The sequence below is a fragment of the Crinia signifera genome, chromosome 5 (genome assembly GCF_055691185.1).
Source record: "Crinia signifera chromosome 5, ASM5569118v1, whole genome shotgun sequence".
In the NCBI taxonomy this organism is placed as follows: domain Eukaryota; kingdom Metazoa; phylum Chordata; class Amphibia; order Anura; family Myobatrachidae; genus Crinia; species Crinia signifera.
In genome coordinates, this window is record NC_139221.1 from 123,761,443 (window position 1) to 123,787,300 (window position 25,858).

Consider the following 25,858-nt stretch of genomic DNA (forward strand, 5'->3'; position numbering starts at 1 on the left):
AGATAAGATATTCGCTCGGATGCGAATTTCAATCCTTGCCGGTCAATCTAACCCGCCTTGCGAATGGTTGGCCGGCACCAGGTATTCAGTTTTTTATAGATAGATAAGATAGATAAGACAGATAAGATAGATAGATAAGATAGATAGATCACATAGGTAGATAAGATGCCATAGATAAGATACGATAGATAAGATAGATAGATAGTTAGATTGATTGATACAGTATAGTGCCTTTTTTTGTGTCAATGTGTATCGAGAACATATTATCACACCTCTTTTCTTATTTTTTTAAGTAACTGCAAACTTCGATTCAAGACAACGATCAATGACGAAGTACCGACACAGGAGACACAAGACAGGTAATTAATAATATTAATTACTGATAATATGTACCCGGTATACATTCACACTAAAAAACGTGTCTAGCCAATCCATAGGCCATAGGCCCTTGTTCAGGTTGACTTGCTCGGATCTGAATTTGAATCCTTGCCGGTCACCCTAACCCCGCCTTGCGAATGGTTTGCCGGCACCAGCCATACAGTTTTTTATAGATAGATAAGATAGATAAGTTAGATAGATAAGATATTCGCTCGGATGCGAATTTCAATCCTTGCCGGTCAATCTAACCCGCCTTGCGAATGGTTGGCCGGTAGCAGGCATTCAGTTTTTTATAGATAGATAAGATAGATAGATAAGATAGATAAGTTAGATAGATAAGATATTCGCTCGGATGCGAATTTCAATCCTTGCCGGTCAATCTAACCCGCCTTGCGAATGGTTGGCCGGCACGAGGCATTCAGTTTTTTATAGATAGATAAGAAAGATAGATAAGTTAGATAGATAAGATATTCGCTCGGATGCGAATTTGAATCCTTGCCGGTCAATCTAACCCGCCTTGTGAATGGTTGGCCGGTACCAGGCATTCAGTTTTTTATAGATAGATAAGATAGTTAGATAAGATAAATAAGTTAGATAGATAAGATATTCGCTCGGATGCGAATTTCAATCCTTGCCGGTCAATCTAACCCGCCTTGCGAATGGTTGGCCGGTACCAGGCATTCAGTTTTTTATAGATAGATAAGATAGATAAGTTAGATAGATAAGATATTCGCTCGGATGCGAATTTCAATCCTTGCCGGTCAATCTAACCCGCCTTGCGAATGGTTGGCCGGCACCAGGTATTCAGTTTTTTATAGATAGATAAGATAAATAAGACAGATAAGATAGATAGATAAGATGGATAGATAACATAGGTAGATAAGATACGATAGGTAAGATAGATAAGATAGATAGATAGTTAGTTAGATTGATTGATACAGTATAGTGCCTTTTTTGTGTCAATGTGTATCGAGAACATATTATCAAACCTCTTTTCTTATTTTTTTAGGTAACTGCAAACTTCGATTCAAGACAACGATCAATGACGAAGTACCGAAACAGGAGACACAAGACAGGTAATTAATAATATTAATTACTGATAATATGTACCCGGTATACATTCACACTAAAAAACGTGTCTAGCCAATCCATAGGCCATAGGCCCTTGTTCAGGTTGACTTGCTCGGATATGAATTTGAATCCTTGCCGGTCACCCTAACCCCGCCTTGCGAATGGTTTGCTGGCACCAGCCATACAGTTTTTTTATAGATAGATAAGATAGATAAGTTAGATAGATAAGATATTCGCTCGGATGCGAATTTTAATACTTGCCGGTCAATCAAACCCGCCTTGCGAATGGTTGGCCGGCACGAGGCATTCAGTTTTTTATAGATAGATAAAATAGATAAGATAGATAGATACGATATTCGCTCGGATGCGAATTTCAATCCTTGCCGGTCAATCTAACCCGCCTTGCGAATGGTTGGCCGGTACCAGACATTCAGTTTTTTATAGATAGATAAGATAGATAGATAAGATAGATAAGTTAGATAGATAAGATATTCGCTCGGATGTGAATTTCAATCCTTGCCGGTCAATCTAACCCGCCTTGCGAATGGTTGGCAGGTACCAGGCATTCAGTTTTTTATAGATAGATAAGATAGATAAGATAGATAAGTTAGATAGATAAGATATTCGCTCGGATGCGAATTTCAATCCTTGTCGGTCAATCTAACCCGCCTTGCGAATGGTTGGCCGGTACCAGGCATTCAGTTTTTTATAGATAGATAAGATAGATAAGTTAGATAGATAAGATATTCGCTCGGATGCGAATTTCAATCCTTGCCGGTCAATCTAACCCGCCTTGCGAATGGTTGGCCGGTACCAGGCATTCAGTTTTTTATAGATAGATAAGATAGATAGATAAGATAGATAAGTTAGATAGATAAGATAGATAGATAACATAGGTAGATAAGATACGATAGATACGATACAATAGATTAGATAGATAAGAACGATAGATAAGATAGATAGATATATTGATTGATACAGTATAGTGCCTTTTTTTGTGTCAATGTGTATCGAGAACATATTATCACACCTCTTTTCTTATTTTTTTAGGTAACTGCAAACTTCGATTCAAGACAACGATCAATGATAAAGTACCGAAACAGGAGACACAAGACAGGTAATTAATAATATTTATTACTGATAATATGTACCCGGTATACATTAACACTAAAAAACGTGTCTAGCCAATCCATAGGCCATAGGCCCTTGTTCAGGTTGACTTGCTCGGATGTGAATTTGAATCCTTGCCGGTCACCCTAACCCCGCCTTGCGAATGGTTTGCCGGCACCAGCCATACAGTTTTTTATAGATAGATAAGATAGATAAGTTAGATAGTTAAGATATTCGCTCGGATGCGAATTTCAATCCTTGCCGGTCAATCTAACCCGCCTTGCGAATGGTTGGCCGGTAGCAGGCATTCAGTTTTTTATAGATAGATAAGATAGATAGATAAGATAGTTAAGTTAGATAGATAAGATATTCGCTCGGATGCGAATTTCAATCCTTGCCGGTCAATCTAACCCGCCTTGCGAATGGTTGGCCGGTACCAGGCATTCAGTTTTTTATAGATAGATAAGATAGTTAGATAAGATAGATAAGTTAGATAGATAAGTTATTCGCTCGGATGCGAATTTCAATCCTTGCCGGTCAATCTAACCCGCCTTGCGAATGGTTGGCCGGTACCAGGCATTCAGTTTTTTATAGATAGATAGATAAGATAGATAAGTTAGATAGATAAGATATTCGCTCTTATGCGAATTTCAATCCTTGCCGGTCAATCTAACCCGCCTTGCGAATGGTTGGCCGGTACCAGGCATTCAGTTTTTTATAGATAGATAAGATAGATAGATAAGATAGATAAGTTAGATAGATAAGATATTCGCTCGGATGCGAATTTCAATCCTTGCCGGTCAATCTAACCCGCCTTGCGAATGGTTGGCCGGCACCAGGTATTCAGTTTTTTATAGATAGATAAGATAGATAAGACAGATAAGATAGATAGATAAGATAGATAGATAACATAGGTAGATAAGATGCCATAGATAAGATACGATAGATAAGATAGATAGATAGTTAGATTGATTGATACAGTATAGTGCCTTTTTTTGTGTCAATGTGTATCGAGAACATATTATCACACCTCTTTTCTTATTTTTTTAGGTAACTGCAAACTTCGATTCAAGACAACGATCAATGACGAAGTACCGAAACAGGAGACACAAGACAGGTAATTAATAATATTAATTACTGATAATATGTACCCGGTATACATTCACACTAAAAAACGTGTCTAGCCAATCCATAGGCCATAGGCCCTTGTTCAGGTTGACTTGCTCGGATGTGAATTTGAATCCTTGCCGGTCACCCTAACCCCGCCTTGCGAATGGTTTGCCGGCACCAGCCATACAGTTTTTTATAGATAGATAAGATAGATAAGTTAGATAGATAAGATATTCGCTCGGATGCGAATTTCAATCCTTGCCGGTCAATCTAACCCGCCTTGCGAATGGTTGGCCGGTAGCAGGCATTCAGTTTTTTATAGATAGATAAGATAGATAGATAAGATAGATAAGTTAGATAGATAAGATATTCGCTCGGATGCGAATTTCAATCCTTGCCGGTCAATCTAACCCGCCTTGCGAATGGTTGGCCGGTACCAGGCATTCAGTTTTTTATAGATAGATAAGATAGTTAGATAAGATAGATAAGTTAGATAGATAAGATATTCGCTCGGATGCGAATTTCAATCTTTGCCGGTCAATCTAACCCGCCTTGCGAATGGTTGGCCGGTACCAGGCATTCAGTTTTTTATAGATAGATAAGATAGATAAGTTAGATAGATAAGATATTCGCTCTTATGCGAATTTCAATCCTTGCCGGTCAATCTAACCCGCCTTGCGAATGGTTGGCCGGTACCAGGCATTCAGTTTTTTATAGATAGATAAGATAGATAGATAAGATAGATAAGTTAGATAGATAAGATATTCGCTTGGATGCGAATTTCAATCCTTGCCGGTCAATCTAACCCGCCTTGCGAATGGTTGGCCGGTACCAGGCATTCAGTTTTTTATAGATAGGTAAGATAGTTAGATAAGATAGATAAGTTAGATAGATAAGATATTCGCTCGGATGCGAATTTCAATCCTTGCCGGTCAATCTAACCCGCCTTGCGAATGGTTGGCCGGTACCAGGCATTCAGTTTTTTATAGATAGATAGATAGATAAGATAGATAAGTTAGATAGATAAGATATTCGCTCTTATGCGAATTTCAATCCTTTCCGGTCAATCTAACCCGCCTTGCGAATGGTTGGCCGGTACCAGGCATTCAGTTTTTTATAGATAGATAAGATAGATAGATAAGATAGATAAGATATTCGCTCGGATGCGAATTTCAATCCTTGCCGGTCAATCTAACCCACCTTGCGAATGGTTGGCCGGCACCAGGTATTCAGTTTTTTATAGATAGATAAGATAGATAAGACAGATAAGATAGATAGATAAGATAGATAGATAACATAGGTAGATAAGATGCCATAGATAAGATACGATAGATAAGATAGATAGATAAGATAGATAGATGGTTAGATTGATTGATACAGTATAGTGCCTTTTTTTGTGTCAATGTGTATCGAGAACATATTATCACACCTCTTTTCTTATTTTTTTAGGTAACTGCAAACTTCGATTCAAGACAACGATCAATAACGAAGTACCGACACAGGAGACACAAGACAGGTAATTAATAATATTAATTACTGATAATATGTACCCGGTATACATTCACACTAAAAAACGTGTCTAGCCAATCCATAGGCCATAGGCCCTTGTTCAGGTTGACTTGCTCGGATGTGAATTTGAATCCTTGCCGGTCACCCTAACCCCGCCTTGCGAATGGTTTGCCGGCACCAGCCATACAGTTTTTTATAGATAGATAAGATAGATAAGTTAGATAGATAAGATATTCGCTCGGATGCGAATTTCAATCCTTGCCGGTCAATCTAACCCGCCTTGCAAATGGTTGGCCGGTAGCAGGCATTCAGTTTTTTATAGATAGATAAGATAGATAGATAAGATAGATAAGTTAGATAGATAAGATATTCGCTCGGATGCGAATTTCAATCCTTGCCGGTCAATCTAACCCGCCTTGCGAATGGTTGGCCGGTACCAGGCATTCAGTTTTTTATAGATAGATAAGATACTGTAGTTAGATAAGATAGATAAGTTAGATAGATAAGATATTCGCTCGGATGCGAATTTCAATCCTTGCCGGTCAATCTAACCCGCCTTGCGAATGGTTGGCCGGTACCAGGCATTCAGTTTTTTATAGATAGATAGATAAGATAGATAAGTTAGATAGATAAGATATTCGCTCTTATGCGAATTTCAATCCTTGCCGGTCAATCTAACCCGCCTTGCGAATGGTTGGCCGGTACCAGGCATTCAGTTTTTTATAGATAGATAAGATAGATAGATAAGATAGATAAGTTAGATAGATAAGATATTCGCTCGGATGCGAATTTAAATCCTTGCCGGTCAATCTAACCCGCCTTGCGAATGGTTGGCTGGCACCAGGTATTCAGTTTTTTATAGATAGATAAGATAGATAAGACAGATAAGATAGATAGATAAGATAGATAGATAACATAGGTAGATAAGATGCCATAGATAAGTTACGATAGATAAGATAGATAGATAAGATAGATAGATAGTTAGATTGATTGATACAGTATAGTGCCTTTTTTTGTGTCAATGTGTATCGAGAACATATTATCACACCTCTTTTCTTATTTTTTTAGGTAACTGCAAACTTCGATTTAAGACAACGATCAATGACGAAGTACCGAAACAGGAGACACAAGACAGGTAATTAATAATATTAATTACTGATAATATGTACCCGGTATACATTCACACTAAAAAACGTGTCTAGCCAATCCATAGGCCATAGGCCCTTGTTCAGGTTGACTTGCTCGGATGTGAATTTGAATCCTTGCCGGTCACCCTAACCCCGCCTTGCGAATGGTTTGCCGGCACCAGCCATACAGTTTTTTATAGATAGATAAGATAGATAAGTTAGATAGATAAGATATTCGCTCGGATGCGAATTTCAATCCTTGCCGGTCAATCTAACCCACCTTGCGAATGGTTGGCCGGTAGCAGGCATTCAGTTTTTTATAGATAGATAAGATAGATAGATAAGATAGATAAGTTAGATAGATAAGATATTCGCTCGGATGCGAATTTCAATCCTTGCCGGTCAATCTAACCCGCCTTGCGAATGGTTGGCCGGTACCAGGCATTCAGTTTTTTATAGATAGATAAGATAGTTAGATAAGATAGATAAGTTAGATAGATAAGATATTCGCTCGGATGCGAATTTCAATCTTTGCCGGTCAATCTAACCCGCCTTGCGAATGGTTGGCCGGTACCAGGCATTCAGTTTTTTATAGATAGATAAGATAGATAAGTTAGATAGATAAGATATTCGCTCTTATGCGAATTTCAATCCTTGCCGGTCAATCTAACCCGCCTTGCGAATGGTTGGCCGGTACCAGGCATTCAGTTTTTTATAGATAGATAAGATAGATAGATAAGATAGATAAGTTAGATAGATAAGATATTCGCTCGGATGCGAATTTCAATCCTTGCCGGTCAATCTAACCCGCCTTGCGAATGGTTGGCCGGTACCAGGCATTCAGTTTTTTATAGATAGGTAAGATAGTTAGATAAGATAGATAAGTTAGATAGATAAGATATTCGCTCGGATGCGAATTTCAATCCTTGCCGGTCAATCTAACCCGCCTTGCGAATGGTTGGCCGGCACCAGGTATTCAGTTTTTTATAGATAGATAAGATAGATAAGACAGATAAGATAGATAGATAAGATAGATAGATAACATAGGTAGATAAGATGCGATAGATAAGATACGATAGATAAGATAGATAGATAAGATAGATAGATAGTTAGATTGATTGATACAGTATAGTGCCTTTTTTGTGTCAATGTGTATCGAGAACATATTATCACACCTCTTTTTTTATTTTTTTAGGTAACTGCAAACTTCGATTCAAGACAACGATCAATGACGAAGTACCGAAACAGGAGACACAAGACAGGTAATTAATAATATTAATTACTGATAATATGTACCCGGTATACATTCACACTAAAAAACGTGTCTAGCCAATCCATAGGCCATAGGCCCTTGTTCAGGTTGACTTGCTCGGATGTGAAATTGAATCCTTGCCGGTCACACTAACCCCGCCTTGCGAATGGTTTGCCGGCACCAGCCATACAGTTTTTTATAGATAGATAAGGTAGATAAGTTAGATAGATAAGATATTCGCTCGGATGCGAATTTCAATCCTTGCCGGTCAATCTAACCCGCCTTGCGAATGGTTGGCCGGTAGCAGGCATTCAGTTTTTTATAGATAGATAAGATAGATAGATAAGATAAATAAGTTAGATAGATAAGATATTCGCTCGGATGCGAATTTCAATCCTTGCCGGTCAATCTAACCCGCCTTGCGAATGGTTGGCCGGTACCAGGCATTCAGTTTTTTATAGATAGATAAGATAGTTAGATAAGATAGATAAGTTAGATAGATAAGTTATTCGCTCGGATGCGAATTTCAATCCTTGCCGGTCAATCTAACCCGCCTTGCGAATGGTTGGCCGGTACCAGGCATTCAGTTTTTTATAGTTAGATAGATAAGATAGATAAGTTAGATAGATAAGATATTCGCTCTTATGCGAATTTCAATCCTTGCCGGTCAATCTAACCCGCCTTGCGAATGGTTGGCCGGTACCAGGCATTCAGTTTTTTATAGATAGATAAGATAGTTAGATAAGATAGATAAGTTAGATAGATAAGTTATTCGCTCGGATGCGAATTTCAATCCTTGCCGGTCAATCTAACCCGCCTTGCGAATGGTTGGCCGGTACCAGGCATTCAGTTTTTTATAGTTAGATAGATAAGATAGATAAGTTAGATAGATAAGATATTCGCTCTTATGCGAATTTCAATCCTTGCCGGTCAATCTAACCCGCCTTGCGAATGGTTGGCCGGTACCAGGCATTCAGTTTTTTATAGATAGATAAGATAGATAGATAAGTTAGATAGATAAGATATTCGCTCGGATGCGAATTTCAATCCTTGCCGGTCAATCTAACCCGCCTTGCGAATGGTTGGCCGGCACCAGGTATTCAGTTTTTTATAGATAGATAAGATAGATAAGACAGATAAGATAGATAGATAAGATAGATAGATAACATAGGTAGATAAGATGCCATAGATAAGATACGATAGATAAGATAGATAGTTAGATTGATTGATACAGTATAGTGCCTTTTTTTGTGTCAATGTGTATCGAGAACATATTATCACACCTCTTTTCTTATTTTTTTAGGTAACTGCAAACTTAGATTCAAGACAACGATCAATGACGAAGTACCGAAACAGGAGACACAAGACAGGTAATTAATAATATTAATTACTGATAATATGTACCCGGTATACATTCACACTAAAAAACGTGTCTAGCCAATCCATAGGCCATAGGCCCTTGTTCAGGTTGACTTGCTCGGATGTGAATTTGAATCCTTGCCGGTCACCCTAACCCCGCCTTGCGAATGGTTTGCCGGCACCAGCCATACAGTTTTTTATAGATAGATAAGATAGATAAGTTAGATAGATAAGATATTCGCTCGGATGCGAATTTCAATCCTTGCCGGTCAATCTAACCTGCCTTGCGAATGGTTGGCCGGTAGCAGGCATTCAGTTTTTTATAGATAGATAAGATAGATAGATAAGATAGATAAGTTAGATAGATAAGATATTCGCTCGGATGCGAATTTCAATCCTTGCCGGTCAATCTAACCCGCCTTGCGAATGGTTGGCCGGTACCAGGCATTCAGTTTTTTATAGATAGATAAGATAGTTAGATAAGATAGATAAGTTAGATAGATAAGATATTCGCTCGGATGCGAATTTCAATCTTTGCCGGTCAATCTAACCCGCCTTGCGAATGGTTGGCCGGTACCAGGCATTCAGTTTTTTATAGATAGATAAGATAGATAAGTTAGATAGATAAGATATTCGCTCTTATGCGAATTTCAATCCTTGCCGGTCAATCTAACCCGCCTTGCGAATGGTTGGCCGGTACCAGGCATTCAGTTTTTTATAGATAGATAAGATAGATAGATAAGATAGATAAGTTAGATAGATAAGTTATTCGCTCGGATGCGAATTTCAATCCTTGCCGGTCAATCTAACCCGCCTTGCGAATGGTTGGCCGGTACCAGGCATTCAGTTTTTTATAGATAGGTAAGATAGTTAGATAAGATAGTTAAGTTAGATAGATAAGATATTCGCTCGGATGCGAATTTCAATCCTTGCCGGTCAATCTAACCCGCCTTGCGAATGGTTGGCCGGCACCAGGTATTCAGTTTTTTATAGATAGATAAGATAGATAAGACAGATAAGATAGATAGATAAGATAGATAGATAACATAGGTAGATAAGATGCGATAGATAAGATACGATAGATAAGATAGATAGTTAAGATAGATAGATAGTTAGATTGATTGATACAGTATAGTGCCTTTTTTGTGTCAATGTGTATCGAGAACATATTATCACACCTCTTTTTTTATTTTTTTAGGTAACTGCAAACTTCGATTCAAGACAACGATCAATGACGAAGTACCGAAACAGGAGACACAAGACAGGTAATTAATAATATTAATTACTGATAATATGTACCCGGTATACATTCATACTAAAAAACGTGTCTAGCCAATCCATAGGCCATAGGCCCTTGTTCAGGTTGACTTGCTCGGATGTGAATTTGAATCCTTGCCGGTCACCCTAACCCCGCCTTGCGAATGGTTTGCCGGCACCAGCCATATAGTTTTTTATAGATAGATAAGATAGATAAGTTAGATAGATAAGATATTCGCTCGGATGCGAATTTCAATCCTTGCCGGTCAATCTAACCCGCCTTGCGAATGGTTGGCCGGTAGCAGGCATTCAGTTTTTTATAGATAGATAAGATAGATAGATAAGATAGATTAGTTAGATAGATAAGATATTCGCTCGGATGCGAATTTCAATCCTTGCCGGTCAATCTAACCCGCCTTGCGAATGGTTGGCCGGTACCAGGCATTCAGTTTTTTATAGATAGATAAGATAGTTAGATAAGATAGATAAGTTAGATAGATAAGATATTCGCTCGGATGCGAATTTCAATCTTTGCCGGTCAATCTAACCCGCCTTGCGAATGGTTGGCCGGTACCAGGCATTCAGTTTTTTATAGATAGATAAGATAGATAAGTTAGATAGATAAGATATTCGCTCTTATGCGAATTTCAATCCTTGCCGGTCAATCTAACCCGCCTTGCGAATGGTTGGCCGGTACCAGGCATTCAGTTTTTTATAGATAGATAAGATAGATAGATAAGATAGATAAGTTAGATAGATAAGATATTCGCTCGGATGCGAATTTCAATCCTTGCCGGTCAATCTAACCCGCCTTGCGAATGGTTGGCCGGTACCAGGCATTCAGTTTTTTATAGATAGGTAAGATAGTTAGATAAGATAGATAAGTTAGATAGATAAGATATTCGCTCGGATGCGAATTTCAATCCTTGCCGGTCAATCTAACCCGCCTTGCGAATGGTTGGCCGGCACCAGGTATTCAGTTTTTTATAGATAGATAAGATAGATAAGACAGATAAGATAGATAGATAAGATAGATAGATAACATAGGTAGATAAGATGCGATAGATAAGATACGATAGATAAGATAGATAGATAAGATAGATAGATAGTTAGATTGATTGATACAGTATAGTGCCTTTTTTGTGTCAATGTGTATCGAGAACATATTATCACACCTCTTTTTTTATTTTTTTAGGTAACTGCAAACTTCGATTCAAGACAACGATCAATGACGAAGTACCGAAACAGGAGACACAAGACAGGTAATTAATAATATTAATTACTGATAATATGTACCCGGTATACATTCACACTAAAAAACGTGTCTAGTCAATCCATAGGCCATAGGCCCTTGTTCAGGTTGACTTGCTCGGATGTGAATTTGAATCCTTGCCGGTCACACTAACCCCGCCTTGCGAATGGTTTGCCGGCACCAGCCATACAGTTTTTTATAGATAGATAAGATAGATAAGTTAGATAGATAAGATATTCGCTCGGATGCAAATTTCAATCCTTGCCGGTCAATCTAACCCGCCTTGCGAATGGTTGGCCGGTAGCAGGCATTCAGTTTTTTATAGATAGATAAGATAGATAGATAAGATAGATAAGTTAGATAGATAAGATATTCGCTCGGATGCGAATTTCAATCCTTGCCGGTCAATCTAACCCGCCTTGCGAATGGTTGGCCGGTACCAGGCATTCAGTTTTTTATAGATAGATAAGATACTGTAGTTAGATAAGATAGATAAGTTAGATAGATAAGATATTCGCTCGGATGCGAATTTCAATCCTTGCCGGTCAATCTAACCTGCCTTGCGAATGGTTGGCCGGTACCAGGCATTCAGTTTTTTATAGATAGATAGATAAGATAGATAAGTTAGATAGATAAGATATTCGCTCTTATGCGAATTTCAATCCTTGCCGGTCAATCTAACCTGCCTTGCGAATGGTTGGCCGGTACCAGGCATTCAGTTTTTTATAGATAGATAAGATAGATAGATAAGATAGATAAGTTAGATAGATAAGATATTCGCTCGGATGCGAATTTCAATCCTTGCCGGTCAATCTAACCCGCCTTGCGAATGGTTGGCCGGCACCAGGTATTCAGTTTTTTATAGATAGATAAGATAGATAGATAAGATGCGATAGATAAGATACGATAGATAAGATAGATAGATAAGATAGATAGATAGTTAGATTGATTGATACAGTATAGTGCCTTTTTTTGTGTCAATGTGTATCGAGAACATATTATCACACCTCTTTTCTTATTTTGTTAGGTAACTGCAAACTTCGATTCAAGACAACGATCAATGACGAAGTACCGAAACAGGAGACACAAGACAGGTAATTAATAATATTAATTACTGATAATATGCACCCGGTATACATTCACACTAAAAAAACGTGTCTAGCCAATCCATAGGCCATAGGCCCTTGTTCAGGTTGACTTGCTCGGATGTGAATTTGAATCCTTGCCGGTCACCCTAACCCCGCCTTGCGAATGGTTTGCCGGCACCAGCCATACAGTTTTTTATAGATAGATAAGATAGATAAGTTAGATAGATAAGATATTCGCTCGGATGCGAATTTCAATCCTTGCCGGTCAATTTAACCCGCCTTGCGAATGGTTGGCCGGTAGCAGGCATTCAGTTTTTTATAGATAGATAAGATAGATAGATAAGATAGATAAGTTAGATAGATAAGATATTCGCTCGGATGCGAATTTCAATCCTTGCCGGTCAATCTAACCCGCCTTGCGAATGGTTGGCCGGTACCAGGCATTCAGTTTTTTATGGATAGATAAGATAGTTAGATAAGATAGATAAGTTAGATAGATAAGATATTCGCTCGGATGCGAATTTCAATCCTTGCCGGTCAATCTAACCCGCCTTGCGAATGGTTGGCCGGTACCAGGCATTCAGTTTTTTATAGATAGATAGATAAGATAGATAAGTTAGATAGATAAGATATTCGCTCTTATGCGAATTTCAATCCTTGCCGGTCAATCTAACCCGCCTTGCGAATGGTTGGCCGGTACCAGGCATTCAGTTTTTTATAGATAGATAAGATAGATAGATAAGATAGATAAGTTAGATAGATAAGATATTCGCTCGGATGCGAATTTCAATCCTTGCCGGTCAATCTAACCCGCCTTGCGAATGGTTGGCCGGCACCAGGTATTCAGTTTTTTATAGATAGATAAGATAGATAAGACAGATAAGATAGATAGATAGATAAGATAGATAGATAACATAGGTAGATAAGATGCGATAGATAAGATACGATAGATAAGATAGATAGATAAGATAGATAGTTAGATTGATTGATACAGTATAGTGCCTTTTTTGTGTCAATGTGTATCGAGAACATATTATCACACCTCTTTTCTTATTTTTTTAGGTAACTGCAAACTTCGATTCAAGACAACGATCAATGACGAAGTACCGAAACAGGAGACACAAGACAGGTAATTAAAAATATAAATTACTGATAATATGTACCCGGTATACATTCACACTAAAAAACGTGTCTAGCCAATCCATAGGCCATAGGCCCTTGTTCAGGTTGACTTGCTCGGATGTGAATTTGAATCCTTGCCGGTCACCCTAACCCCACCTTGCAAATGGTTTGCCGGCACCAGCCATACAGTTTTTTATAGATAGATAAGATAGATAAGTTAGATAGATAAGATATTCGCTCGGATGCGAATTTCAATCCTTGACGGTCAATCTAACCCGCCTTGCGAATGGTTGGCAGGTAGCAGGCATTCAGTTTTTTATAGATAGATAAGATAGATAGATAAGATAGATAAGTTAGATAGATAAGATATTCGCTCGGATGCGAATTTCAATCCTTGCCGGTCAATCTAACCCGCCTTGCGAATGGTTGGCCGGTACCAGGCATTCAGTTTTTTATAGATAGGTAAGATAGTTAGATAAGATAGATAAGTTAGATAGATAAGATATTCGCTCGGATGCGAATTTCAATCCTTGCCGGTCAATCTAACCCGCCTTGCGAATGGTTGGCCGGTACCAGGCATTCAGTTTTTTATAGATAGATAGATAAGATAGATAAGTTAGATAGATAAGATATTCGCTCTTATGCGAATTTCAATCCTTTCCGGTCAATCTAACCCGCCTTGCGAATGGTTGGCCGGTACCAGGCATTCAGTTTTTTATAGATAGATAAGATAGATAGATAAGATAGATAAGTTAGATAGATAAGATATTCGCTCGGATGCGAATTTCAATCCTTGCCGGTCAATCTAACCCGCCTTGCGAATGGTTGGCCGGCACCAGGTATTCAGTTTTTTATAGATAGATAAGATAGATAAGACAGATAAGATAGATAGATAAGATAGATAGATAACATAGGTAGATAAGATGCCATAGATAAGATACGATAGATAAGATAGATAGATAAGATAGATAGATGGTTAGATTGATTGATACAGTATAGTGCCTTTTTTTGTGTCAATGTGTATCGAGAACATATTATCACACCTCTTTTCTTATTTTTTTAGGTAACTGCAAACTTCGATTCAAGACAACGATCAATGACGAAGTACCGAAACAGGAGACACAAGACAGGTAATTAATAATATTAATTACTGATAATATGTACCCGGTATACATTCACACTAAAAAACGTGTCTAGCCAATCCATAGGCCATAGGCCCTTGTTCAGGTTGACTTGCTCGGATGTGAATTTGAATCCTTGCCGGTCACCCTAACCCCACCTTGCGAATGGTTTGCCGGCACCAGCCATACAGTTTTTTCTAGATAGATAAGATAGATAAGTTAGATAGATAAGATATTCGCTCGAATGCGAATTTCAATCCTTGCCGGTCAATCTAACCCGCCTTGCAAATGGTTGGCCGGTAGCAGGCATTCAGTTTTTTATAGATAGTTAAGATAGATAGATAAGATAGATAAGTTAGATAGATAAGATATTCGCTCGGATGCGAATTTCTATCCTTGCCGGTCAATCTAACCCGCCTTGCGAATGGTTGGCCGGTACCAGGCATTCAGTTTTTTATAGATAGATAAGATACTGTAGTTAGATAAGATAGATAAGTTAGATAGATAAGATATTCGCTCGGATGCGAATTTCAATCCTTGCCGGTCAATCTAACCCGCCTTGCGAATGGTTGGCCGGTACCAGGCATTCAGTTTTTTATAGATAGATAGATAAGATAGATAAGTTAGATAGATAAGATATTCGCTCTTATGCGAATTTCAATCCTTGCCGGTCAATCTAACCCGCCTTGCGAATGGTTGGCCGGTACCAGGCATTCAGTTTTTTATAGATAGATAAGATAGATAGATAAGATAGATAAGTTAGATAGATAAGATATTGGCTCGGATGCGAATTTCAATCCTTGCCGGTCAATCTAACCCGCCTTGCGAATGGTTGGCTGGCACCAGGTATTCAGTTTTTTATAGATAGATAAGATAGATAAGACAGATAAGATAGATAGATAAGATAGATAGATAACATAGGTAGATAAGATGCCATAGATAAGTTACGATAGATAAGATAGATAGATAAGATAGATAGATAGTTAGATTGATTGATACAGTATAGTGCCTTTTTTTGTGTCAATGTGTATCGAGAACATATTATCACACCTCTTTTGTTATTTTTTTAGGTAACTGCAAACTTCGATTCAAGACAACGATCAATGACGAAGTACCGAAACAGGAGACACAAGACAGGTAATTAATAATATTAATTACTGATAATATGTACCCGGTATACATTCACACTAAAAAACGTGTCTAGCCAATCCATAGGCCATAGGCCCTTGTTCAGGTTGACTTGCTCGGATGTGAATTTGAATCCTTGCCAGTCACCCTAACCCCGCCTTGCGAATGGTTTGCCGGCACCAGCCATACAGTTTTTTATAGATAGATAAGATAGATAAGTTAGATAGATAAGATATTCGCTCGGATGCGAATTTCAATCCTTGCCGGTGAATCTAACCCACCTTGCGAATGGTTGGCCGGTACCAGGCATTCAGTTTTTTATAGATAGATAAGATAGTTAGATAAGATAGATAAGTTAGATAGATAAGATATTCGCTCGGATGCGAATTTCAATCCTTGCCGGTCAATCTAACCCGCCTTGCGAATGGTTGGCCGGTACCAGGCATTCAGTTTTTTATAGATAGATAGATAAGATAGATAAGTTAGATAGATAAGATATTCGCTCTTATGCGAATTTCAATCCTTGCCGGTCAATCTAACCCGCCTTGCGAATGGTTGGCCGGTACCAGGCATTCAGTTTTTTATAGATAGATAAGATAGATAGATAAGATAGCTAAGTTAGATAGATAAGATATTCGCTCGGATGCGAATTTCAATCCTTGCCGGTCAATCTAACCCGCCTTGCGAATGGTTGGCCGGCACCAGGTATTCAGTTTTTTATAGATAGATAAGATAGATAAGACAGATAAGATAGATAGATAAGATAGATAGATAACATAGGTAGATAAGATGCGATAGATAAGATACGATAGATAAGATAGATAGATAAGATAGATAGATAGTTAGATTGATTGATACAGTATAGTGCCTTTTTTGTGTCAATGTGTATCGAGAACATATTATCACACCTCTTTTCTTATTTTTTTAGGTAACTGCAAACTTCGATTCAAGACAACGATCAATTTATTTATTTATTTATTTATTTGCAGTTTCTTATATAGCGCAGCAGATTCCGTTGCGCTTTACAATAGTAAACAGTGATAAAACAAACTGGGTAACAACAGACAGACATGGAGGTAGGAGGGCCCTGCTGCAAGCTTACAATCTATAGGGATATAGGAGGGAAACACAAGGACAGGCACCAGTAATAGCATAGCAGTCCCAACAAGTTACAAGTCCAGAAGGGAAGCTATATAATACATAAGTGCCTCAGAGGGTTATGCGTGTAGAACTTAAATATGATAGGCTTGCCTGAAGAGGTGAGTTTTCAGGGAACGCTTGAAAGTTTGGAGGCTAGCGGAGAGTCTAATTGTGCATGGAAGGGCATTCCATAGGATGGGAGCAGCCCGATGAAAGTCCTGTAATAGTGAATGGGAGCTAGTGATCCGCTCAGATGAGAGACGCAAATCTTGTGCAGAGCGGAGTGGTCGAGATGGGAGATATTGTGTGATAAGTGCAGAGATATATGCTGGTGCAGTATGGTTAATAGCTTTATATGCAAGTAGAAGTGTTTTATATTGAATACGGTAATATACAGGCAACCAATGGAGGGACTGGCAGAGCGGATCAGCAGACGATGAGCGTCTTGCAAGGAAGATCAGCCTAGCAGCAGCATTTAAAATGGATTGCAGTGGTGAGAGTCTGTTCTTGGGAAGTCCAGTTAGGAGACTATTGCAATAATCAATGCGGGATATAATGAGTGCATGGATAAGAGATTTAGTAGTGTCTTGTGTGAGATACGGTCGTATTTTGGATATGTTTTTTAGATGCATGTAACATGATTTGGAGACAGATTGAATGTGGGGAACAAAGGACAGGTCAGAGTCGAGGGTGACCCCTAAGCAACGAGCTTGTTGGGTAGGGTAGATTGTCGAGTTGTCAACAGTGATGGAGATATCAGGATGGTAACTGTTCTTAGTTGGCGGGAATATAAGTAATTCAGTTTTGGAAATATTGAGTTTGAGTTGGCGAGAAGACATCCAAAGTGAGATGGCAGAGAGACATTCAGAGACTCAGGCAGATGGAGGAAGAAGGCACTTCACAGGTCAGGACAGGCAGCAGGTGGGGGAGCGTCCTCTGTTAGGCAGGCTGGCAGGTGGGAGAATGCGTCGCAGGTCCGCGGGTGGGAGAGCACAAATGTGAGGGTACGAGTTCCTCAATCACTCAGACACCGAGCAGATGAAACCAGAAGAATGGTTTATTTTCCACAGCACGCACAAATAGACAATAAACAGTGGCAAAGGTAAATTGCAGAGTAGAAAGATATTCAGGTAGCAGGCCCAAACAGACAGTCCTTGTATAGTCACAGTCCCAGATCAGTTCCACAGGGCAAACTATCACTTAATCCCCACAGCAGTGATAGCATATAAGTCCACACGATACCTAGACAGAGCATAACCTCTTAGTCCAGGACAGTCCATCAATTCTCTCCCCTCTCTTCCTGCAAAACCCCAACTTACATCCCAAAGGCACCCCTCTCCCCCTCCCTCAGGAATTCTTAACCCTTCCTATGCTGGGTGCAGTTGCATGAATGTAACAGGGTCTCCTATTACCTGTCCAGGGGCTGATTAACTCACTCCCTTCATCTGGCTTTGAAGCTTGTGTATGTGAGGGATTTCACACCTTCATGTAAACAGATCTCTTCTCTGGAGAGTGACCCTGGTGTTATCCAGCCTTTAGCTTCTTGTTATTTGGGGGGGAAGTGTATGTCTCTGCCACTACCTGTTGTCTCTGTTACTAAACAGCCTATAAAGAGGTCCTTTGATCCCTGAACCAAAAACTATACACAAACTGAACAGATTCTAATCTAAGCATTTGGTCGCTTCTAGCCGGACCATTTGTCTCCACATACACAGTTACAATATTTAAGTAATACGCATTTGGGAAGACTGCCATAATTAACTTCATAGTCACAAATCCCTTATTCATGATACCATCACAGTTTACTAAGAACATTACCTGGAGGCAGTGACGTAACCACGGGCAAATGGTCTCAATGGTATAATGCTTACATGAATAAAGTCCTGGGAAATACAGACATACATAGGACTACAGGGTACAGACTGACTAAAGTGTACATTTTTCACTACAAATAATAAAATATCATAATTACAGTCTTACGGTCAGCCTGCTAACCTCACACTCCTCCCCCTACATCTTTAGTCACTGTGCCCAGTTGCTCAGGAACCAATAACAACCTGGAATAGCGGGATGCAGAGCCGAGAATCTGGGGTTTGGATGTACCACCGGAGTCCCACAGGGTGACATCATACCAAACCCATCTTGTAAAAGGCGGCTGGTTTGCCGAACCAGCAAGGGCATGATTACAGTCTAAGTCATACATTGGAACTAACAAGGGATGTAGCGATTCCTCTTCTTCGGATTCTGGGTACCCCCCCTCTGCAACATTGTAACCTACTAATACTTTTGCCTCGGGCACAATGGGGCGGGGACCACTTTCCACCTCCCCCTCTTGCCCACGGAACAGGGGCCAAACAGCAGGCCAATATAGGGGCTCTGGCCCTGGCACTTCCACCACCCCGTCATGTCCTTCCTCCCCCAAACCCAAACTAGGGGCATGGCAAATTTCAGTCCAGCATTTGGTCTCAATGTCCAGGGCTGAGGAGGGACCCTCCATCACAAACAATTCCGTTGGTGGCTGCAGGACAGGCTGTGTCAGCTCTGTCCCCTTAAAAGCCAGATGCTCACCTGCAGCTACTTCTGCGCACACCTCCTTCTCCACGATAGCCTCCTTCCCCAGCTGAGTATGCTGGGCAGCCCGAAACACGACGTCATCTGTGACTGGTGTGCTGGTGGCCTGGATGTTGTTGGATACTCCTCTAACCACGGTGATCTCCTCCTGGACGCAGTCCTCATAGATCCCCTGGCAGCAGGTTAATAATTCTGCATCTCCCACCTCAGCAAAAGGGAAGCTGTAGCGCAGCTCCTCCTGAATAACCTCCTTCACTTTGGGGATAACCTCCCCCTGCAGAGAACACTGAGCAGCTTCCTCCCTAGGATGGGGGAGAAGCAATTGCAAACGGTGCCTTTCATCACGCCCCCTGCGACACTGATCTTGCCATGCTGGGGTATCCAGGAGCCCCCGATCAATCGCCTCTTCCTCTGCCACCACGAAGCACTCCTCCAGACACTGCAATTGTTCCCACACACTCAACTGTGCACCGAAATGGAGAATCCATGCTCGGTAATCAGCAAATGCATTTGTAGGATCTCCCTGATCGTGAAGGATCTGCTGAAGGATTTCCCCGCGAGTGCAGGATCGGATGGGTATACCTCGCAGCTGACCTTCTGCTATCAGCTCCTCCATACTCATTTCTTCAAGGGCAGTTAGGGGCCCCCCTGACAACGACCCTTCTCTTGCAGTAACAATTAATTCTGTGGCAGACCCCTCGGTTGTCTGCCCAGATTGCAGTAGCCCCCTTCTAGACCTTTCCTCTGGTTCTATCTGGGGCATCAATGTATTCTGGACTTGTCCTTCAGCCTCAGAATATTGTCCTCTTTGTAGCATCTGGGTAACTGTGGCAATCACTTCCTCTGTAAATTCTACAAACTCTGGCTCTCCCAGCAGATTCCAAGAGGTGGCCTCACCTTTACAGTGCAGAAATGCATCCCCCAGGTAACACAACTTGTCCTGTATGCTGGATACTCTCCACCCGCTGACCATCTGCTGAGCGTCTTCCCAGTACTTCCAGATATACTGCATTTTCCTGACAATAAATAACAGATCCGGCTTCCCAGCCTGCCGATACACTGAAGAACCTCCATCCCTGAGCTCCTCTGCTACAGGGGTCTTGAGGCATCGATTTTCTTTCCTTGGAAACATTTTCCCTTTCCACAGGAATGACACCTGCTCACTTGCTGAACATCACCTTATTGCATTTTCCGTTTCCTTACATATGGTCTGATCCTCTGTTCTCTGTGCTTTCTGTGCTCGATGGTTGGTGTCTGAATGATCCCACTGTCGCTGCCGCCAAACCTACAAGGGGAAGGTTACAAAAGGGGAAAGAAGGGGAGGAGATGGTGCTTTGGGTTCAAGGTTTGTTGACTGGTGAGGGGCATCAGGCGCTCAGCGGTTTAAAGAGAATGAGCTGCAAATAGCAACGAATGAGTATAAACGCTCAGCCTGTGCTCCACAAAAAAGAGACATAATTGCTGCAGGGGGGAAGGCAGGTAGGGTAGGTGCCAGCTTAAAGCAAGAGGGAAGATAAGGTGAAGAACAAAAGGTAAATGGCCCCTCCCCAGGGCATAGGCGGGGGCGGAAGTACTGCGGGCCAGCCAAGGTGGGCGCCAGGCCTGGCGTCGGGGGGCAAAACGGGATCACCCACGGGTACAGGTCATCAGTTGCGAGAAGGGGATCCCGGCCCCCCAGGCGGTTACATGATTCAGTTGTGAGAAGGGCTGGTGGACCGCAGTGCTATCTTTGCCACCCAAATTAAGTAACAGTAAATTTGCAGGAAGGGGATCATTACACTCAGAAGCAACCCCCCGCAAATGACGAAGTACCGAAACAGGAGACACAAGACAGGTAATTAATAATATTAATTACTGATAATATGTACCCGGTATACATTCACACTAAAAAACGTGTCTAGCCAATCCATAGGCCATAGGCCCTTGTTCAGGTTGACTTGCTCGGATGTGAATTTGAATCCTTGCCAGTCACCCTAACCCCGCCTTGCGAATGGTTTGCCGGCACCAGCCATACAGTTTTTTATAGATAGATAAGATAGATAAGTTAGATAGATAAGATATTCGCTCGGATGCGAATTTCAATCCTTGCCGGTCAATCTAACCCGCCTTGCGAATGGTTGGCCCGTAGCAGGCATTCAGTTTTTTATAGATAGATAAGATAGATAGATAAGATAGATAAGTTAGATAGATAAGATATTCGCTCGGATGCGAATTTCAATCCTTGCCGGTCAATCTAACCCGCCTTGCGAATGGTTGGCCGGTACCAGGCATTCAGTTTTTTATAGATAGATAAGATAGTTAGATAAGATAGATAAGTTAGATAGATAAGATATTCGCTCGGATGCGAATTTCAATCCTTGCCGGTCAATCTAACCCGCCTTGCGAATGGTTGGCCGGTACCAGGCATTCAGTTTTTTATAGATAGATAGATAAGATAGATAAGTTAGATAGATAAGATATTCGCTCTTATGCGAATTTCAATCCTTGCAGGTCAATCTAACCCGCCTTGCGAATGGTTGGCCGGTACCAGGCATTCAGTTTTTTATAGATAGATAAGATAGATAAGTTAGATAGATAAGATATTCGCTCGGATGCGAATTTCAATCCTTGCCGGTTAATCTAACCCGCCTTGTGAATGGTTGGCCGGTAGCAGGCATTCAGTTTTTTATAGATAGATAAGATAGATAGATAAGATAGATAAGTTAGATAGATAAGATATTCGCTCGGATGCGAATTTCAATCCTTGCCGGTCAATCTAACCCGCCTTGCGAATGGTTGGCCGGTACCAGGCATTCAGTTTTTTATAGATAGATAAGATAGTTAGATAAGATAGATAAGTTAGAAAGATAAGATATTCGCTCGGATGCGAATTTCAATCCTTGCCGGTCAATCTAACCCGCCTTGCGAATGGTTGGCCGGTACCAGGCATTCAGTTTTTTATAGATAGATAAGATAGATAAGTTAGATAGATAAGATATTTGCTCTTATGCGAATTTCAATCCTTGCCGGTCAATCTAACCCGCCTTGCGAATGGTTGGCCGGTACCAGGCATTCAGTTTTTTATAGATAGATAAGATAGATAAGTTAGATAGATAAGATATTCGCTCGGATGCGAATTTCAATCCTTGCCGGTCAATCTAACCCGCCTTGCGAATGGTTGGCCGGCACCAGGTATTCAGTTTTTTATAGATAGATAAGATAGATAAGACAGATAAGATAGATAGATAAGATAGATAGATAACATAGGTAGATAAGATGCGATAGATAAGATACGATAGATAAGATAGATAGATAAGATAGATAGATAGTTAGATTGATTGATACAGTATAGTGCCTTTTTTTGTGTCAATGTGTATCGAGAACATATTATCACACCTCTTTTCTTATTTTTTTAGGTAACTGCAAACTTCGATTCAAGACAACGATCAATGACGAAGTACCGAAACAGGAGACACAAGACAGGTAATTAATAATATTAATTACTGATAATATGTACCCGGTATACATTCACACTAAAAAACGTGTCTAGCCAATCCATAGGCCATAGGCCCTTGTTCAGGTTGACTTGCTCGGATGTGAATTTGAATCCTTGCCGGTCACCCTAACCCCGCCTTGCGAATGGTTTGCCGGCACCAGCCATACAGTTTTTTATAGATAGATAAGATAGATAAGTTAGATAGATAAGATATTCGCTCGGATGCGAATTTCAATCCTTGCCGGTCAATCTAACCCGCCCTGCGAATGGTTGGCCGGTACCAGGCATTCAGTTTTTTATAGATAGATAAGATAGTTAGATAAGATAGATAAGTTAGAAAGATAAGATATTCGCTCGGATGCGAATTTCAATCCTTGCCGGTCAATCTAACCCGCCTTGCGAATGGTTGGCCGGTACCAGGCATTCAGTTTTTTATAGATAGATAAGATAGATAAGTTAGATAGATAAGATATTTGCTCTTATGCGAATTTCAATCCTTGCCGGTCAATCTAACCCGCCTTGCGAATGGTTGGCCGGTACCAGGCATTCAGTTTTTTATAGATAGATAAGATAGATAAGTTAGATAGATAAGATATTCGCTCGGATGTGAATTTCATTCCTTGCCGGTCAATCTAACCCGCCTTGCGAATGGTTGGCCGGCACCAGGTATTCAGTTTTTTATAGATAGATAAGATAGATAAGACAGATAAGATAGATAGATAAGATAGATAGATAACATAGGTAGATAAGATGCGATAGATAAGATACGATAGATAAGATAGATAGATAAGATAGATAGATAGTTAGATTGATTGATACAGTATAGTGCCTTTTTTGTGTCAATGTGTATCGAGAACATGTTATCACACCTCTTTTCTTATTTTTTTAGGTAACTGCAAACTTCGATTCAAGACAACGATCAATGACGAAGTACCGAAACAGGAGACACAAGACAGGTAATTAATAATATTAATTACTGATAATATGTACCCGGTATACATTCACACTAAAAAACGTGTCTAGCCAATCCATAGGCCATAGGCCCTTGTTCAGGTTGACTTGCTCGGATGTGAATTTGAATCCTTGCTGGTCACCCTAACCCCGCCTTGCGAATGGTTTGCCGGCACCAGCCATACAGTTTTTTATAGATAGATAAGATAGATAAGTTAGATAGATAAGATATTCGCTCGGATGCGAATTTTAATCCTTGCAGGTCAATCTAACCCGCCTTGCGAATGGTTGGCCGGTACCAGGCATTCAGTTTTTTATAGATAGATAAGTTAGATAGATAAGATATTCGCTCTTATGCGAATTTCAATCCTTGCCGGTCAATCTAACCCGCCTTGCGAATGGTTGGCCGGTACCAGGCATTCAGTTTTTTATAGATAGATAAGATAGATAGATAAGATAGATAAGTTAGATAGATAAGATATTCGCTCGGATGCGAATTTCAATCCTTGCCGGTCAATCTAACCCGCCTTGCGAATGGTTGGCCGGCACCAGGTATTCAGTTTTTTATAGATAGATAAGATAGATAAGACAGATAAGATAGATAGATAAGATAGATAGATAACATAGGTAGATAAGATGCGATAGATAAGATACGATAGATAAGATAGATAGATAGATAGTTAGATTGATTGATACAGTATAGTGCCTTTTTTGTGTCAATGTGTATCGAGAACATATATTCACACCTCTTTTCTTATTTTTTTAGGTAACTGCAAACTTCGATTCAAGACAACGATCAATGACGAAGTACCGAAACAGGAGACACAAGACAGGTAATTAATAATATTAATTACTGATAATATGTACCTGGTATACATTCACACTAAAAAACGTGTCTAGCCAATCCATAGGCCATAGGCCCTTGTTCAGGTTGACTTGCTCGGATGTGAATTTGAATCCTTGCCGGTCACCCTAACCCCGCCTTGCGAATGGTTTGCCGGCACCAGCCATACAGTTTTTTATAGATAGATAAGATAGATAAGTTAGATAGATAAGATATTCGCTTGGATGCGAATTTCAATCCTTGCCGGTCAATCTAACCCGCCTTGCGAATGGTTGGCCGGTACCAGGCATTCAGTTTTTTATAGATAGATAAGATAGTTAGATAAGATAGATAAGTTAGATAGATAAGATATTCGCTCGGATGCGAATTTCAATCCTTGCCGGTCAATCTAACCCGCCTTGCGAATGGTTGGCCGGTACCAGGCATTCAGTTTTTTATAGATAGATAGATAAGATAGATAAGTTAGATAGATAAGAAATTCGCTCTTATGCGAATTTCAATCCTTGCCGGTCAATCTAACCCGCCTTGCGAATGGTTGGCCGGTACCAGGCATTCAGTTTTTTATAGATAGATAGATAAGATAGATAGATAAGTTAGATAGATAAGAAATTCGCTCTTATGCGAATTTCAATCCTTGCCGGTCAATCTAACCCGCCTTGCGAATGGTTGGCCGGTACCAGGCATTCAGTTTTTTATAGATAGATAAGATAGATAGATAAGATAGATAAGTTAGATAGATAAGATATTCGCTCGGATGCGAATTTCAATACTTGCCGGTCAATCTAACCCGCCTTGCGAATGGTTGGCCGGCACCAGGTATTCAGTTTTTTATAGATAGATAAGACAGATAAGATAGATAGATAATATAGATAGATAACATAGGTAGATAAGATGCGATAGATAAGATACGATAGATAAGATAGATAGATAAGATAGATAGATAGTTAGATTGATTGATACAGTATAGTGCCTTTTTTTGTGTCAATGTGTATC

The 25,858-nt window shown here is 40.2% G+C and overlaps 1 long non-coding RNA gene across 2 annotated transcripts in view; it reads left to right on the top strand.

Annotated features, from left to right (window-relative positions):
* The first annotated feature begins 292 nt into the window (after positions 1–292).
* Positions 293–25,858, top strand: part of LOC146079539 (uncharacterized) — a 210,598-nt gene continuing 185,032 nt past the window's right edge. The window contains exons 1-2 of one of the 2 annotated variants that reach the window (XR_014474595.1): positions 293–359; positions 5,119–5,185. This is a non-coding gene — a long non-coding RNA (uncharacterized LOC146079539). The remainder of the gene's footprint in view (positions 360–5,118; positions 5,186–25,858) is intronic. The other variant, XR_014474596.1, reaches the window with a different exon arrangement.